The sequence below is a fragment of the Apium graveolens genome, chromosome 3 (genome assembly GCF_009905375.1).
Source record: "Apium graveolens cultivar Ventura chromosome 3, ASM990537v1, whole genome shotgun sequence".
NCBI lineage: Eukaryota > Viridiplantae > Streptophyta > Magnoliopsida > Apiales > Apiaceae > Apium > Apium graveolens.
In genome coordinates this window covers 211,573,641-211,591,981 of record NC_133649.1, presented here as the reverse complement: position 1 = coordinate 211,591,981, position 18,341 = coordinate 211,573,641, and positions in this window count along the sequence as shown.

Genomic DNA, 18,341 nt, shown 5'->3' with positions numbered 1-18,341 from the left:
TCAATTTCTCTACTATTCTAAGTTCAGAATAGTTAAATGCTTTTACATTTCGCTATAAATTACTCTATACAGTGAAGCTTTGAATTGAGATTAGCGAATAACTAATTGTTCTGGTTATTTCGCCATTGGTTGTTGAGATAACTTCGGACCATGAGAAATGGGGAGTTATGTGGTTAAGGATGTCATTTGATTCGACTCCTTTGACGGAAAATTGTTTTTATTTTGGGTTGGGTTCGAAATTGATCCAGTAGACAAAAGAGAAAAAAGAACTCATTCCAAAAAGATTAGTGGCAGCTCAAGATCATCAACGCAAATATGTTGATCCTGCCAGAAAGGATATAGAATTTGAAGTTGGAGAAGCAGTGTTATTGAAAATTTTACCTTGAAAAGGTTTATCCTGATTTGGAAGGAAAGGGAAGCTGAGTCCGTGTTATGTTGGCCCTTTTGAGATTTTGAGGCGTGTGGGAAAGGTCGCTTACGAGCTAGCCTTACCACAACACATGCAGCATATCCACAATGTATTCCATGTGTCAATGAAGAATCTCAAGGTTGAAGAATCGACCTGGGAGTTGGAAAGCGAAATGCGAGCCAAGTATCCTCACTTGTTTTCCTAGGCTGATTCTGAGAACAAAATCATGTTAAGGGGGAAGGATCTAATATCCGGGAAAATTATATGAATATTTTATGTTAAATAAATAAATATAATGTGATTTATGAGTTTAAAATGATTATTTCCATGATATTACGTGTTATAATTGTTAGTTGTGGCCCCGCAAGGACCAGAAAGTTTTTTGATTAATTACAATGTGTTTCAAATGCATTTATATGAATCGATTTACAATCGGGACACGTGTTTATTTGCGTTTTTATCGAGGTACTCGTTTTATCTCATTTTATGTGTGTTTGAATGTATTATATATGTTTTCGGGGTTTTCTGTTAATTTAGGAATCATTTCGATTTCTCAAAAATCAACGAACCAGGACCCCATCGGGACGTCAAAGCCCACAAAATTATGTTTCTAATTTTATAAAATTATTCATATTTCCATTATTTTTCTATTTTTGAATTATTCATAATTTTTGGGGAATTTTGATATAAATTTTACATTTAATTGCTTTTAAAATTATTCCCCATAATTATAATTTTTGGGCCCAATTATTTTAATTAAGGGATAAAAAACCCTTAATTGATTTTGGGGTATTTATTTTTCAATAAGTATAAATAGCCTAATTAATTATTTTATTTCATTTATTTTTATTAAAAACAAAAATCCAAGAACATTTTGGGGGTGAAATCCATTCAAGAACAAATAATCAATGACTTTGGGCGATTCAGATAACCATTTTTTATGTTTAAATAACCAAATCAAAGCTTATCTCAAACTCTATAATTTAATATCAGTTTCATCATCAGAGGTGAAGTATTGGTAAAAATCAAAATTGTGTTCTTGAGCTTGGACTTCATTTTTGATCTTTGAATGATTATTGATTGTTTTTAAGGATATGAGTAGCTTTAGATTGATTAGTAGAATCGATTTGTGTGTTTATTTCAATTGTTTTAGTTCGGGAATGCTTAAACCAAATTCTTGGTTTTGATACTTTTTAGTTTTTGATTTCTGGATTTTTAATTTAGTTCGACTGATTTTGATTATATAAACTGATTTATGCATCCTGAGCTTTATTTTAGTGTATAGATTGTTGGGTTTGGTTACTAGTTCCGTGTTTCACGATTTTTCGATGATGTTGCCGGAAACTTTCTTGATTCCGGCCGGATATTGAACCCTGCTATTTGTTTGATGATATTAATGTGATTTTTGGGTTTCTGGGCTTGTGTTAGTGTGGTTTGCGCTGAAAAACGGGGTCGAACCGAGTGTTTTTGGAGTCGATTAAACTCGACCGGTGATTGCCGGACAATCGGCCGGATTCTGGAATTTCCGGCGATGTTCTTGGCAACTCCGGCCAAGTTCATCCGCCAACCCTTGGTTTGATCCAAGGTTAAAGATGACCTAAACCCTGAAACTATTTTTGGGCATTTTCTTTTTAGATTTCATTCAAAATTCATTTCTATTTCTAAAAATCATTTCTTTTAATTCTAAAAATCAGTTAGTTATTATTTTTAAATTTTAAAAATTATTTACTTATTTATTTTAAATTCTAAAAATCATTTTCTTTTATTATTTTTCAAAAATTCAAATTGATTTAATTAATTATAATTTATTTTAGTTAATTATTTATGGATTTGATTAATTGATTAAATCATTTATAAATAAATTTTATTTATAAATAGTTAAATACAATATAATTATTTATACTTAATTCAAATATTTCTTAAAAATATTTTTTGAGCTTTTAAAATTTATATGTAGGTATTTAAAAATTAATTAATATTATTAATTGATTTATTTCTATTTAATACTTATTTTATTCCTAATAAATAAACCGTTCATCTTTTTAATACGAAACGAACGCGTATAGACTCTGAAAAAACATTACGCTTTCAACAAAAATACTTTTGAGTCCTAATTTCTTTCGTAACGAAAGGTCATTTGAGTTGCGAGTCGTATTGATTCAGTATCTGATCGATAAATGTTGTTATTGACCTGATTTCAGTTCTAAACGTATTGAGTCCTATCTTTTGACAATCTGATTTATGTTACATGAAATATTTGATTACGTGTTAAATAACATTATTACGTGTTATATGATATTCATGCTATCTGTTTACAGTTTTAAAGTATCATGATTAGTTATAAACGATCGGGTAGATGTCAAGACGTATATTTACGTCAATTGAGTTGGTTCTGTCAGTTAAGATAGTCCTTTAGTTATAGAATTGAGTAGCAAGGAGCACAGTCAAGTGTTAGACGGAGTTGATAGCCAGCAGTATAAGCCAGGGTTATAGTGAGAAGTTATCAAGCATACCAGGCAAGTTTTCTGTACTATTCTAAATTCAGAATAGTTTATCATTCTACTTATCAGATTATTAAATTATAACATGCAAGTAATTCTCGAACCTCGTTGTGTTATATTATAAGTACTGTTTCCCCTATTCTAAGTTCAGAATAGTTAAAAGTTTTCATATTTCGCTGAAATTACTCTATATAGTAGAACTTTGAGATGAGATTAACGAATAGCTAATTGTTCTAGTTATTTCGCCATCAGTTATTGAGATGTCTCCGGACCACGTGAAATGGGGAGTTATATTGTTAAGGATGTCATTTGATTCGGCTCCTTTGATCAAAAATGTTTTATAGATTGGATGAATGCGTAAGTGACCGGGGTGGACGGTCCAACGGAGAGCTATGTATTATATGAAATATTATGATACAACTTGTGCCATGAGCAGATATATTGCCTTTTATTTGAGTACTCGTGTTTTGGGACAAGTTTCTAGGAATCATGATCCAGTGTTATGAAACAAACGCGTATAGACTCAGAAAAAAAATACGCTTTCAATAAAAATACTTTTGAGGCATAATTTATTTTGTAATGAATGGTCATTTGAGTTGCTAGTCATATTGAGTCAGTATTTGATCGATAAATGCTGTTATTAACCTGATTTCAATTCTAAACGTACCGAGTCCTATCTTTTGACGATCTGATTCATGTATTACATGAAATATGTGATTACGTATTATATGAATAACAAGATTACATGTTACATGATATGCATGCTATCTATTTACAGTTTTAAAATACCATGATAAGTTATAAACTATCAGGTAGACGTCAAGACGTATAATTACGTCAATTGAGTTGGTTTTATCAATTAAGATAGTCCTTTTATTTATAGAATCGAGTAGCAAGGAGCGCAGTCAAGTGTTAGATGGAGTTGATAGCCAGCAGTATAAGCCGGGGTTATAGTGAGAAGTTATCAACCATACCAGGCAAGTTTTCTGTACTATTCTAAATTCAGAATAGTTTATCATTCTACTTATCAGATTAGTAAATAATATCATGCAAGTAATTCTCGAACCTCCTTGTGTTATATTGTAAGTACTGTTTCCCATATTCTAAGTTCAGAATAGTTAAACATTTTCATATTTCGCTGAAATTACTTTATACAGTAGAACTTTGAGATGAGATTTTGAATAGCTAATTGTTCTAGTTATTTCGCCATCAGTTGTTGAGATGACTCCGGACCACGTGAATTGGGGAGTTATATTGCTAAGGATGTTGTTTGATTCAGCACCTTTGATTAAAAATGTTTTATGGATCGGATGAATCCGTAAGTGACCAGGGCAGACGGTCCAGCGGAGGGCTATGTATTATATGAAATATTATGATACAACTTGTACAATAGGCAGATATATTGTCTTTTAGTTGAGTACTCGTGTTTTGGACATGTTTATACGAATTATGATCCAGTGCTATCACACTGGCTGATCAGCATGTGATAGATCGTCCGTCGGTGAAAGATTCCAATCTAAAAATTATTGTTTATTGTCTATAGCTTATTTAGCTTTGATTGTTGATCAAATATTACTATTTATCTCCTGTCATTCAGTTATTATCAAAATGTGGTTTATCATTTCAAGCATACATTTTATACTGCTTGCTGAGCATTTCTTTCGCTCATACTTGTTTATTATTCTAAAGTTTCAGCTAAGTCAGAGCAGGCTTGAGTTCCAGGTTTCATCAGGAGTTGTGTACTTGTAAATAGGTTGGTGTGTTTCCAGGTAGATTGTTTGAGACGTTTGATTTGTCTAGAGGTTTACAATAAAATTTGAATAGCTTGTAAAACTAAATAGACTTATGGGTTGTAATAGTTTCTATTTCATACTATAACCTATGATCGATTCTGTTGCATGCAAGGGGTCATATTTATTATTTTATTCTGTTGCGCCTATTATATTATGGTTTATCGGTCAGTGACTCCCAAATCTAGACCCCGAATTTGGAGGGCATCACAGGTTTGTATCAGAGCTACAAGTTATGGTAACTGAAACAGGCTTAGGGTTGTCTTAAGTGTGTCATAGGAAGATCACATAAGATAAGCACGTGTAGTTTAACTCTTATAGAGTTAAGTTTAGGTTATTGGGATGGTCTATAGCTAAGTTGTTTAGGTTTCCTGATTTGCATTCAGCATTAGGCTTTTGTGCCATTGCTTTGCTATTTTCTGGTTCTCGAGGATAGAGGGAAGTGATGAAAGGGGTTGGAAGGTTGTGTTGCAACCCTATTCATTATTTGTTGGTTTAATTGAGATTTTGAGCATGAGTTGGAAGGTTTGGATAATTCTTTGTCAATTTTCTTTATGTTAATTTTCTTGAGATAATAAGCGGGATTATGTGATAATCATGTCGTATGTGTTAATATGGTAGCAAGTTTATGCTATTTTGGAAAAGAGCTAATGTGTGAGAATTTTGATATGCTAAAAGATTGCTATATATTTGACATTATGCTTGATAGATTATTATATAAATTGCTTATTTTTATACCAGAATAATGGCACTAAAGAGGAGAAATAATTCAGGAGAGGATCGTACCGAGAGTCGTACAGATCTAGCGATTGTCCAGATATTGGGACTGATGCAGCAACAGGTATTGCATCTTACGCAACAGCAGCAGCAATAGTAGTAGCAACAACAACCAGCAGCACCACCTATGGTGACTTTTAAGCAATTTCAAGCTGTGAAATCACCTGAGTTTATGGGAAGTGCTGACCCCGTGGAAGCCAATGCATGGCTTAAAGAGATTGAGAAGGATTTTGACTTAGTCGAAGCAGGAGCTGAACAGAAAACAAAGTTTGCAATTTACTTTCTGAAAGGTGAGGCAAACTATTGGTGGAAATCCACACGAGCATTGGAAGGAGGTGAGTTTGTGACTTGGGAAAGATTTACAGAGCTATTTTTGGAAAAGTATTTTCTGAGTTATATGAAGAACCAAATGGAGATAAAGTTTTTGAATCTGACACAAGGTGATCTTATAGTAGCGGAATATAAGGCCAAGTTTACTGAATTGGCAAGGTTTGTGCCAGATCAGGTTGATACAACGGAAAAGAAAGTAAGAAGGTTTGAACATGGATTAAAATTTTGGATTCAGAATCGGGTGGCAATGTTTGAGTTGACTTCATATGTGGCAGTGGTTCAGAAAGCGATTGTGATTGAAAGTAGGAGTGACATGTCTTAGAAAGAAAGGGACTGAAAGAAAAGGAAAATAGAAACCTCAGAAAGAGGTGAGCAACTGGGTAATTTCCAGGGACATTTCTATAAAAGGCCAGAGTTTCAGGGTAACAAGAATATGGGATTCAGAAGACCACAGTCAGGAAATGGGGGATTAGGTAGCCATTTTCAGAATTCAAATCAACAGAGGTCCAATCGTCCACCAATGCCAGATTTCCAGTTTTATGGCAGAAAGCGCTTTGGGAATTGTAATTCCAATTTGACGTACTTCAAATGTGGCAGGAAAGGACATTTTGCTAATATGTGTCAGAATCTGACCCAATGTCAGAATTTGGGGGCTGTTTGCTATAAGTATGGGAAACCAGGGTATATCACCAGAAATTACTTAACACACGGTGCAACGGGTAACATACCAAGGATCGCAGGTGCCCCATCTCAGGGTGTACCAAGGATTGAAGGACCACCAGCTCAACCTAAAGCTAGAACATTCAATATGACTATGAAGGATGTTGTTCAGAGTTCCGACGTGGTTGCAGGTACGCTTCCAGTCAACTCTGTAGATTCTAAAGTTTTAATTGATTCTGGAGCTACAAGGTCATTTATTTCTAAATATTTTATCGATAAACTGCATTGCGAAGTTGAATTGTTAGAACAAGTTTTATTGATAGAACTAGCTAATCAGAACCAAGTTCCCGTCGACCGAGTGTGCCCAAGGTGTGATATTGAGATAGTAGGACATCATTTTTATGCCAACTTAATACCTTTTAAGTTGGGAGAATTTAATGTTATCTTAGGAATGGATTGGTTATCAAAGAATAACGCTCAGATTGATTGCAAGAATAAGAAAGTGAGAGTTCAGACATTGGATAGTAAGAAGAAGGTGATATTTCGACGGAGTAAGCAGGAAAAGAAGTTTTTAGCGATAGCTCAAGCAAAGAAGTTATTGCGTCAGAATTGTGAGGCGTATTTTGCCAATGTGATAGACACCAGTAAAGAAGTCCCAGCACCAAAAGCAATTCCAGTTGTCAATGAGTTTCAAGATGTCTTTTCAAATGATCTTCCAGGGTTACCTCTCGACAGAGAGATTGAGTTTGCGATTGTTCTAGAGCCTAGAACAGAACCACTATCTAAAGCTCCGTATCGAATGGCACCAGTAGAGATGAAAGAGTTGGCAACTCAGTTACAAGATCTGTTGGAGAAAGGAGTCATAAGACCCAGTGTATCCCCGTGGAGCGCACCTATTTTGTTCGTCAAAAAGAAAGATGGAAGTATGTGACTGTGTATTGATTATCGAGAATTAAATAAACTGACCATTAAGAACAAGTATCTGTTGCCAAGAATTGATGATTTGTTTGACCAACTGAAAGGCGTTGTTTGGTTCTCTAAGATTGATTCAAGATACGGATACCATCAACTAAAGATCAAGCCAGAGGACATTCCGAAGACAGCATTCAGAACCAGATATGGGAATTTTGAGTTTTTGGTAATGGCATTTGGATTAACAAACGCACCAGCAGCTTTCATAGATCTAATGAATTGAGTATTTAAGAAATATTTGGATAAATTTGTGATTGTGTTCATAGATGACATTTTGATCTATTCCAAGACGGAAGAAGAGCATGCTGAGCATTTGAGAATAGTTCTGGAGACATTGCGACAAGAGAAATTGTACGCAAAGTTTTCAAAGTGTGAATTTTGGTTAAAAGAAGTATGATTTCTTGGGCACGTGATTGGTAATAAAGGAGTGGAAGTGGATCCGTCAAAGATTGAAACTATAATCAACTGGGAGAGACCAAAAACACCAACAAAAGTAAGAAGTTTTGGGATTGGCAAGTTACTACGGAAGATTTGTGCAAGATTTTGCGAAGATAGCTACGCCATTGACAAAGCTCAATAGAAAAAACCAGAAGTTTGAATGGAACGAGAAGTGTGAGGAGAGTTTCCAAGTATTAAAGAACAAATTAGTATCTTTTCCAGTGCTAGTCTTACCGGATGATCAAGGAAACTTTGTGATCTACAGTGAAGCGTCATATAAAGGATTGGGATGTGTTTTGATGCAACATGACAAGGTGATAGCTTACGCTTCAAGACAATTCAAACCACATGAAGAAAAGTATTCAACCCATGATCTGGAATTGGAAGCTATAGTGTTTGTATTGAAGATATAGAGGCATTATCTGTACGGAGAGAAGTGTGAAATCTACACGGATTATAAGAGTTTGAAGTATATCTTTACCCAGAAGGAACTGAACTTGAGGCATAGAAGATTGCTAGAATTTATCAAGGACTATGACTATACCATCAACTATCATCCAGGAAAAGCAAATATGGTGGCAGACGCTCTATGAAGAAAATAAAGGTTAAACATGATCACTTTATATGAGGAATTGGTCAAGGAATTTGAGAATCATGAAATAGAGGTCAGTATTTCAAATATGTCTATAGCTGTGTTGTGTGCAATGTCTTTTCAACCAGAACTGTTGGAGAAAATAAGAAGATGTCAGGAAGAAATAATGAGCCATGAACAAGAAGAGTTGTCAAGAGAAGAGAAAGGGAGTCAAAAGGATGATAAAGGAATCTTAAGATTTTCTTCTAGAGTATGGATACCCAACGTAGCTGAACTGGAAGATGAAATTCTTCGGGACTCTCACAACTCCAGATATTCAATTCATCCTGGAAGTACAAAGATATAAAGAGACATAAGAGAAATTTTTTGGTAGCTAAGTATGAAGAAAGAAATTGCTGAATGGGTAAGTAAATGTTACATTTTCCAGCGAGTCAAAGTAGAACATCAAAGGCCCAGTGGACTGTTACAACCATTGGACATTCTAGAATGGAAGTGGGAACATCTTGTAATGGATTTTGTAGTGGGATTACCGAGGACCAAAGCCAATCATGATGCTATTTGGGTTATTATTGACAGATTGACTAAGTCAGTGCATTTTCTGCCTATCAACGAGAGATTCTCATTGGATAACTTGGTTCAGTTATATCTAAAAGAAATTGTAGTTCGTTAGAGAGTTCCAGTATCCATAGTTTCAGACAGAGATCCTCGATTTAATTCAAGATTTTGGAGAAGTATTCAAGACTGTCTCGGAACGAAGTTGAATATGAGTACCGCGTATCATCCACAGACAGATGGTCAAAGTGAAAAAACAATTTAAACTATCGAAGACATGCTGAGAGTATGTGCTCTAGATTTTAAAGGAAGTTGGGATGAAAATTTTCCATTAGTTGAATTCTCCTACAATAACAGCTATCATGCCAGTATTGGAATGGCACCTTACGAAGCCCTGTACGGTAGAAGATGCAGATCCCCAATCTGTTTGGATGAAGTTGGTGAGAGAAAGATTTTGGGTCCAGAATTGATCTAGTAGACAAATGAGAAAGTAGAACTCATTCGAAAAAGATTAGTGGCAGCTCAAGATCATCAACGCAAATATGCTGATCCTGCCAGAAAGGATATGGAATTTGAAGTTAGAGAAGCAGTGCTATTGAAAATTTCACCTTGGAAAGGTTTATCCTGATTTGGAAGGAAAAGGAAGCTGAGTACGCGTTATGTTGGCCCTTTTGAAATTTTGAGGCGTGTGGGAAAGGTCGCTTACGAGCTAGCCTTACCACCACACATGCAGCATATCCACAATGTATTCCAAGTGTCAATGAAGAATCCTAAGGTTGAAGAATTGACCTGGGAGTCGGAAAGCGAAATGCGAGCCAAGTATCCTCACTTGTTTTCCTAGGCTGATTCTGAGGACAAAATCATGTTAAGGGGGGAAATATGTAATATCCAGGAAAATTATATGAATATTTTATGTTATATAAATAAATATAATGCATTTTATGAGTTTAAAATGATTATTTCCATGATATTACGTGTTATAATTGTTATATATAGCCCTGCAAGGACCAGAAAATTTTTCGATTAATTACAATATGTTTGAAATGCATTTATATGAATCGATCTGCAATCGGGACGCGTGTTTATTTGCGTTTTTATCAAGGTACTCGTTTTATCTCGTTTTATATGCGTTTGAATGTATTATATATGTTTTCGGGGTTTTCTGTTAATTTAGGAATCATTTCAATTTCTCAAAAATCAACGAAATGGGACCCCACCGGGACGTTAAAGCCCACAAAATTCATGGTTTTAATTTTATAAAATCATTCATATTTCCATTATTTTTGTATTTTTGAATTATTCATATTTTTTTGGGAATTTTGATATAAATTTTATATTTAATTGCTTTTAAAATTATTCCCATAATTATAATTTTTGGGCCTAATTATTTTAATTAAGGGATAAAAACACCCGTAATTGATTTTGGGGTATTTATTTTTCAAAAAGTATAAATAGCCTAATTAATTATTTTATTTCATTTATTTTTATTAAAAACAAAAATCCAAGAACATTTTGGGGGTGAAATCCATTCAAGAACAAAGAATCAATGACTTTGGGCAATTCAGATAACCATTTTTTATGTTCTAGTAACCAAATCAAAGCTTATTTCAAACTCTACAATTTGATACCAGTTTCATCATCAGAGGTGGAGTATTGGTAAAAATCGAAATTGTGTTCTTGAGCTTGGATTTCGTTTTTGATCGTTGAATGATTATTGATTGTTTTTGAGGATATGAGTAGCTTTAGATTGATTAGTATAATCGATTTGTGTGTTTATTTCAATTGTTTTAGTTCGGGAATGCTTAACCGAATTCTTGGTTTTGATACTTTTTAGTATTCAATTTCTGGATTTTTGATGTTAGTTTGACTGATTTTGATTATATAAACGGATTATATGTGTCGAGAGCTTTATTTTCGTGTATAGATTGTTTGGTTTGGTTACCGGTTCTGTGTTTCGCGATTTTTCGATGATGTCGCCGAAAACTTACTTGATTTCGGCCGGATATTGAACCCTGCTACTTGTTTGATGATGTTAATGTGATTTCTGGGCTTGTGTTAGTGTGGTTTGCGCTGAAAAACGGGGTCGAACCGAGTGTTTTTTGGGTCGATTAAACTCGACCGGAGATTGTCGGATAATCGGCCGGATTCTGGAATTTCCGGCGATGTTCTTAGCAACTCCGGCCAAGTTCATCCGCCAACCCTTGGTTTGATTCAAGGTTAAAGATGACCCAAACTCTGAAACTGTTTTTGGGCATTTTTTTTAGATTTAATTCAAAATTCATTTCTATTTTCCAAAAATCTTTTCTTTTAATTCTAAAAATCAATTAGTTATTATTTTTAAATTCTAAAAATTATTTACTTATTTATATTAAATTCTAAAAATTATTTTCTTTTGTTATTTTTCAAAAATCCAGATTAATTTAATTATTTATAATTTATTTTAGTTAATTATTTATGGATTTGATTAATTGATTAAATCATTAATCAATTAATTTTATTCATAAATAGTTAAATAAAGTATAATTATTTATACTTAATTCAAATAATTCTTAAAAATTATTTTTGAGATTTTAAAATTGATATTTAGGTATTTAAGAATCAATTAATATTATTATTAATTGATTTATTTCTATTTAATACTTATTTTATTCATAATAAATAAATCGTTTGTTCGTTTAATACGAAACAAACGCGTATAGACTCAGAAAAACAATACGCTTTCAATAAAAATACTTTTAAGACATAATTTATTTTGTAATGAATGGTCATTTGAGTTGCTAGTCTTACTGAGTCAGTATTTGATCGATAAATGCTGTTATTAACCTGATTTCAATTCTAAACGTACCGAGTCCTATCTTTTGACGATCTGATTTATGTATTACATGAAATATGTGATTACGTATTATATGAATAACAAGATTACATGTTACATGATATGCATACTATCTATTTACAGTTTTAAAATACCATGATTAGTTATAAACTATCAGGTAGACTTCAAGACGTATAATTACATCAATTGAGTTGGTTTTGTCAATTAAGATAGTCCTTTTATTTATAGAATCGAGTAGCAAGGAGCGCAGTCAAGTGTTAGACGGAGTTGATAGCCAGCAGTATAAGCCAGGGTTATAGTGAGAAGTTATCAAGCATACCAGGCAAGTTTTCTGTACTATTCTAAATTCAGAATAGTTTATCATTCTACTTATCAGATTAGTAAATAATATCATGCAAGTAATTCTCGAACCTCCTTGTGTTATATTGTAAGTACTGTTTCCCATATTCTAAGTTCAGAATAGTTAAACATTTTCATATTTCGCTGAAATTACTTTATACAGTAGAACTTTGAGATGAGATTTCGAATAGCTAATTGTTCTAGTTATTTCGCCATCAGTTGTTGAGATGACTCCGGACCACGTGAATTGGGGAGTTATATTGTTAAGGATGTTGTTTGATTCGGCACCTTTGATTAAAAATGTTTTATGGATCGAATGAATCCGTAAGTGACCAGGGCGGACGGTCCAGCGGAGGGCTATGTATTATATGAAATATTATGATACAACTTGTACAATAGGCAGATATATTGTCTTTTAGTTGAGTACTCATGTTTTGGACATGTTTATACGAATTATGATCCAGTGCTATCACACTGGCTGATCAGCATGTGATAGTTCGTCCGTCGGTGAAAGATTCCAATCTAAAAATTATCGTTTATTGTCTATAGCTTGTTTAGCTTTGATTGTTGATCAAATATTATTGTTTATCTCCTGTCATTCAGTTATTATCAAAATGTGGTTTATCATTTCAAGCATACATTTTATACTGCTTGCTGAGCATTTCTTTGGCTCATACTTGTTTTTTATTCTAAAGTTTCAGCTAAGTCAGAGCAGGCTTGAGTTCCAGGTTTCATCAGGAGTTGTGTACTTGTAAATAGGTTGGTGTGTTTCCAGGTAGACTGTTTGAGACGTTTGATTTGTCTAGAGGTTTACAATAAAATTTGAATAGCTTGTAAAACTAAATAGACTTATGGGTTGTAATAACATTTGGTTTGTAATAGTTTCTATTTCATACTATAACCCGTGATCGATCCAGTTGCATGCAAGGGGTCATATTTATTATTTTATTCTGTTGTGCCTATTATATTGTGGTTTATCGGTCAGTGACTCCCAAATCTAGACCCCAGATTTGGAGGGCGTCGCATTGGGGTTAATTTTATATTTATTATTTTAGGTATGAATTTCTTGTTATTTTCTCTATCTACTTTATATTTTAAATAATCGTTAAATATATTGTTCGTCAAAATTATACATTTCTAATATTTTAACTTTTATGTGTATCTTTTTGGTACGAATGTTTATTCCCTTCTTTTAAATTAAAATTATCAATTATCGTTTAATTTTCCTTTATCGAACTTACAAATTGTTATGCTTTTATATTGTGCGAACACCTCTCCGTACGAACTGCATAACTCTTTACCTCTTTTTACAATTAAAGTTATTGGTACGCAATTCTTACTACTTTCTCACTTCGCTAAATTTATAAATATTTCTTATATCTATTGTCAACCTTTGTACTTTACTGCGTATACCTTTTAGTACGAATTTCTTTTCTTATATTAAATATTCTTAATATGCGGTTGCATCAATATTATAAATAGTAAACCTTTTAAACTCTTTTTTTTATCCTAGATAACCCGTAGCCGCTACCCTTTGGGTGCATACTGGGTAAACCCCTTAGGATCACACAATAGTTTAAACTCTTTATATACCTCCTCGTACAAATTTCTTATTTTCTCTCATTTCTAAATAATAAAATCTTCGTTAAATTTATTGTTAAATCCATTTTCTAAAGTTGTGAGTTTATTGTACTCAATGTGTACCTATTTGTACGCATTCTTGTTTTCGTTTCGAATTCCCTAATCTTGGATTAATTGTTGCCTTGTGTTAGGTCCAAAAGGTAAATACAGAGGGGGGTGAATGTATGTTCTTTTTTTTCTAAAATTAATTGCAGCGGAATATCAAAATTAAATTGAAATAAATAAACAAAGAGATTTTGGGTAAATATTATTTTTATTTAAAAGTATAAATACCCGGAGGTTTGCTAACAACTCCATATACAAAGATCTGAAGCTATAAATATAAAAAGAACCAAAGCAATAAGTTATAAATCTAGGGTTTTTCTTATCACTCTAAAAATTAAAAGCTCCTATCAAAAGGTATTAAATACAATCAAGAAAGTTTTAAATAATGAGTATTATAAGTTTGTAAGGCTTTAAATGGTGTGGAACAAATTGGACATGACATCCCCTTGTCAAATCAAGCTTTCAAAGTGTGCTGAGATAATTTTTCAAGAGCTTCGCACTTTGTAAAAATGGAGAGAGATATATTCAATTTGTTGATGTTGATTATATAGATTGTAGTCTGTTGGAGAGAAGGAGACTACGTAGCTTAACTGTGTCCAAGCATTTTGAATTGACAGCTTGTGTAAATTTCAACTTGCGCCCTGAACATATGCCAACTTGCGACCATGAAAGAGTAGTAGTACAATTCTAACTTGCGACCCCTGTGCATTATTCAACCTGCAACCTTGGAATGTAGAGAAAGGACATCCTTTTTTCTCTAAGTCACAACCTAAGTTGCAACTTGCCTTACCTAGTGTAGCACTTGATTTTATTTTTCTTTTGATTCAACCTACGACTTGCATGAACACAACATGCGACTTGCATTTTTTAGAATGAATTTAACTTTGAACAAAAAATTCCAAGTCTCAAACTGCGACCACAGATTAGTAGTAATAGTAGGACTTGTAATTTTTCTTTATATGTCACACAAGTAAGCAGCCAGGGAAAGATGTTTGTGATGCACGCGGGAGAAACTCACAACAACCTGGACACTGTAATCCACATGCTTCACTAGCGAAGTGGAACAACCAAAATATAAGCTGTCAATTTCTCAATTCTTTTACAAATTGAATTCTGATTCTTTTATCAATTTCAAAACCGATACACACAGACATCCATTTCGATTCTGATTTGATCAAGCAATTTAGGTGGGTCCCGCACTGTATAACTAAACCAGGCCATTTTTTTACTTTGCAAACTGTGCTCCTGATTTCTTTTGTTTACTAAATCAATGAACACACACGCATGCATGCAAAATTCGGATGGTAGGGAAGAAAATAAAAAAGTCATTTTGTTATTTAATTAAATAAAAAAATAAATGAGATTTTATTTATTTATTTATTTATTTAAAAAATCAAATATGTATTTATTTATTTAAAATCAATTGTTGATGTAAAATTAAATTAATAAATGGATTGATTTTCATTTATTCATTTAATAAAAAATCAGTCATTGATTTAAAATAAATCTTGTAAATCCCTGGGATGTACTCATTTGAATCTTCAAGCCTTCTAATCTCTGGGTTTTCGTACCTTAAAATATTTTCAGTCTTCTCGAGTATAAAAACCACTTAATAGTATTTCTAAAAATAATACTCTGTTTCCTTTCATAGATCACTGACGTCTAGTGCACGGTTTGATTCACAGATGACTAATTCCGCTCTCAGGCCTTTGTATTATACCCGTATAAACCACTGTTAAGTCTTCTACCAAATATAACCAACTTTACTAGATATCCTTGAGGTCTTCACACTGATCCAGATAACCTCTTCGAATGACTCCAACCTTATTCCTCTGATATCTGAACATATTAATGAACTTAATACGGATTACTGTTGATGTCTTCTTCACTGCAGCTACCAAAACCTTTTGTGTATATGCCAATAAACAATCCGTACTGATTCTAGTGGAACATAGAATATTTTAAAGTCCTTATTCTATGTTGAGTTATCCAAACCAGTATTTTCAAGTTATACGTACAACTTCAATCATGCTTAACAATCTCCCCATATTTGACTGTTACACCTGACAATCAAATAATAATGGAGAAGCAACAGTTTGGAGGATAAATCAACTAACCATAACCAAAAATCTTTAATCAACTTTCAACTTTCAATCCTGGACTTGGAAATAATACTATCTTATATCTACCAGATCTTCTATACACATACAGCTTCAGCAGAGAACATATTCTTCTCTCCCGTATGTAAAGTTACAGATAAATACGTCTTCCAAATAATGTCTTCAACAATCTTCAGATCTTCCTATAAAGCACATAGAAAACATTTTGTAATCCAAAAACGAAACCCAATAATCTCCCAACCAAAGATGAAGAATCCCTTCCTTATTACAATAACGTTAGAAATCCCTCTTCTTAGTTTCAGAAAGACTATTATTTCATAATCTCTTTACAATCCCTCCCCCTTAGTTGAGTAATCTTTCAAAATGTATTCAGAGTAGAACCTTAGGATCAACCAACCAAGTGAAGAGATTATTTGGTAACTATTTCTCACAGTGCAAATGTGTGATTTCTGTTTAAAGATCTCACATTGTGTTTCACTCCACTCTACACTCAAGTGTTTGTCACTCAGTTGAGCAAGGAATTCTTGCAGCAGTTGCAGTAGTGGATTCAGCAACTACATCCATCGGGACATAAGGGCCATTCAATTGTATCCCAATATAAAGTGGATTTGAAGCTTTCATAAATAACATCATCTTTTTCTTCCATAGGTTGTAATTATCTATGTCGAATGGAGGAACCTTGATACTTCCAATTCTTTGGTTATTCATCATCTTGGCGGAATTAAAATTATTTAAAGTTCAAAAATTTCAAGAAATGAGAATTTTTGAAAATTTAAAATTTTCAAGGACTTTTTCAAGAACTTGTTTCTTTCTCCGGATCTTAATTTGTATGTCAATCAACAAGCTCTGATACCAATTGTTAGTCCCAAAGTATCGTAGAAGGGGGGGTTGAATATGATACCTACAATCTTTTTCGATTCGTTTACAAGTTTTTCGTTAAAAGTACGGAATCAAAATAGACACAAAACAATTCGAGGAATATATTGTTTTATTAATACAATCCTTGAGGTTGCTACAATCTAATTAATTAATTGATTATCTACAATAAATTCAGCAGCACAACTCAATGTTTACAAGCTTAATAAATGAGGTTCTTTAATGGAGCTCCCGTAAACACTTTCTGGTTGAACTGAAGAACCAAATGAATTTATATTCATTTGCTGCTTTTGTAGTCTTGAATCTGTATTGGACAGGTGGCTTTTTTTAGTCCACGTAATACCAAATTAATTACTTCATTTTAATCTGAATAAACTTCCAAGTGCTAACTGGCGACTAAGAAACTTGTGTAACCTGCGACTATATTTGCTAACCTGCGAACACAGAGTCAACCTGCGACCACATGCTTTGTTTGCTAACCTGCGACCACATTCTCAACCTGTGACCACAGGCTTTTTTTGTTAACCTACGACCACAGTCTCAACCTGCGACCACAATCTCAACCTGCGACTACGGAGAGGTGTTGGTTTTGCCTTAGTAAATTTTCATTATAATTCCAACATGCGACCCCTTAACCTGCGACCTTTAAGAGTTGAAATTTCCTTGGTGTATTTTCTCTGTCTTTAATAGCTATAATCAAAGAGCCATTCCTTCTGTGTTACTGAATTAAATCTTTTCTGGAATGTTGATGTTTAGTTCACTAGTCTGGTTCATAAACAACTAACATGAATGGATTTAATTTAATTCCTTTTGTACTGCAGAGCTGATACATCTTGGATGGTTATTTCTAGCTTCAACCACTAAACCCCTGATCTTTAATACTCCAAATCAAACCATGTAACTGATACTGGAAGTCCTTTGATGTTCTATTCTTTATGGATGCTTGAACATGTTGATGAACTTTTTCCCATAACTTGATTGTGGACTTAGAAAGTCATTTGCATCTTTTGATTCTTTTTATATATCATGTCTTCATCTTTAGGGTTCCTGTGCTTCACAATTTAATATTATTTATCTGTTTCTATTTCATGTTAAGTTATAATTCCTCGATTACATGTTACATTACATTATGCTTTATGATCTCCCCTTATTTGATTGTTAGAGTTCGACAAGCAAATCCCTAAGGATAACTCAACTGATAATAAGAAAAAGTATAACCTCAAAATAGATAAAGATATTAAATACATTCTGGATTACATATTCAATTCTAGATTTCTTAAATTATAAATTACATAGAAGTGTTCCTCTAGCCTAAACAAATTATCTAGGTCTTCTTTGTCTTTGTCTTCTTGAGCTTCTTGCCTTGACTGCCTTCTCCTTCTTGAGTAGATTGAGTCTGAACAAACTTTCTCTTAGGAGCTTTCTTTTTAGGATCTGTTGATTTTGTTGAATCTGGGAAAGATGAT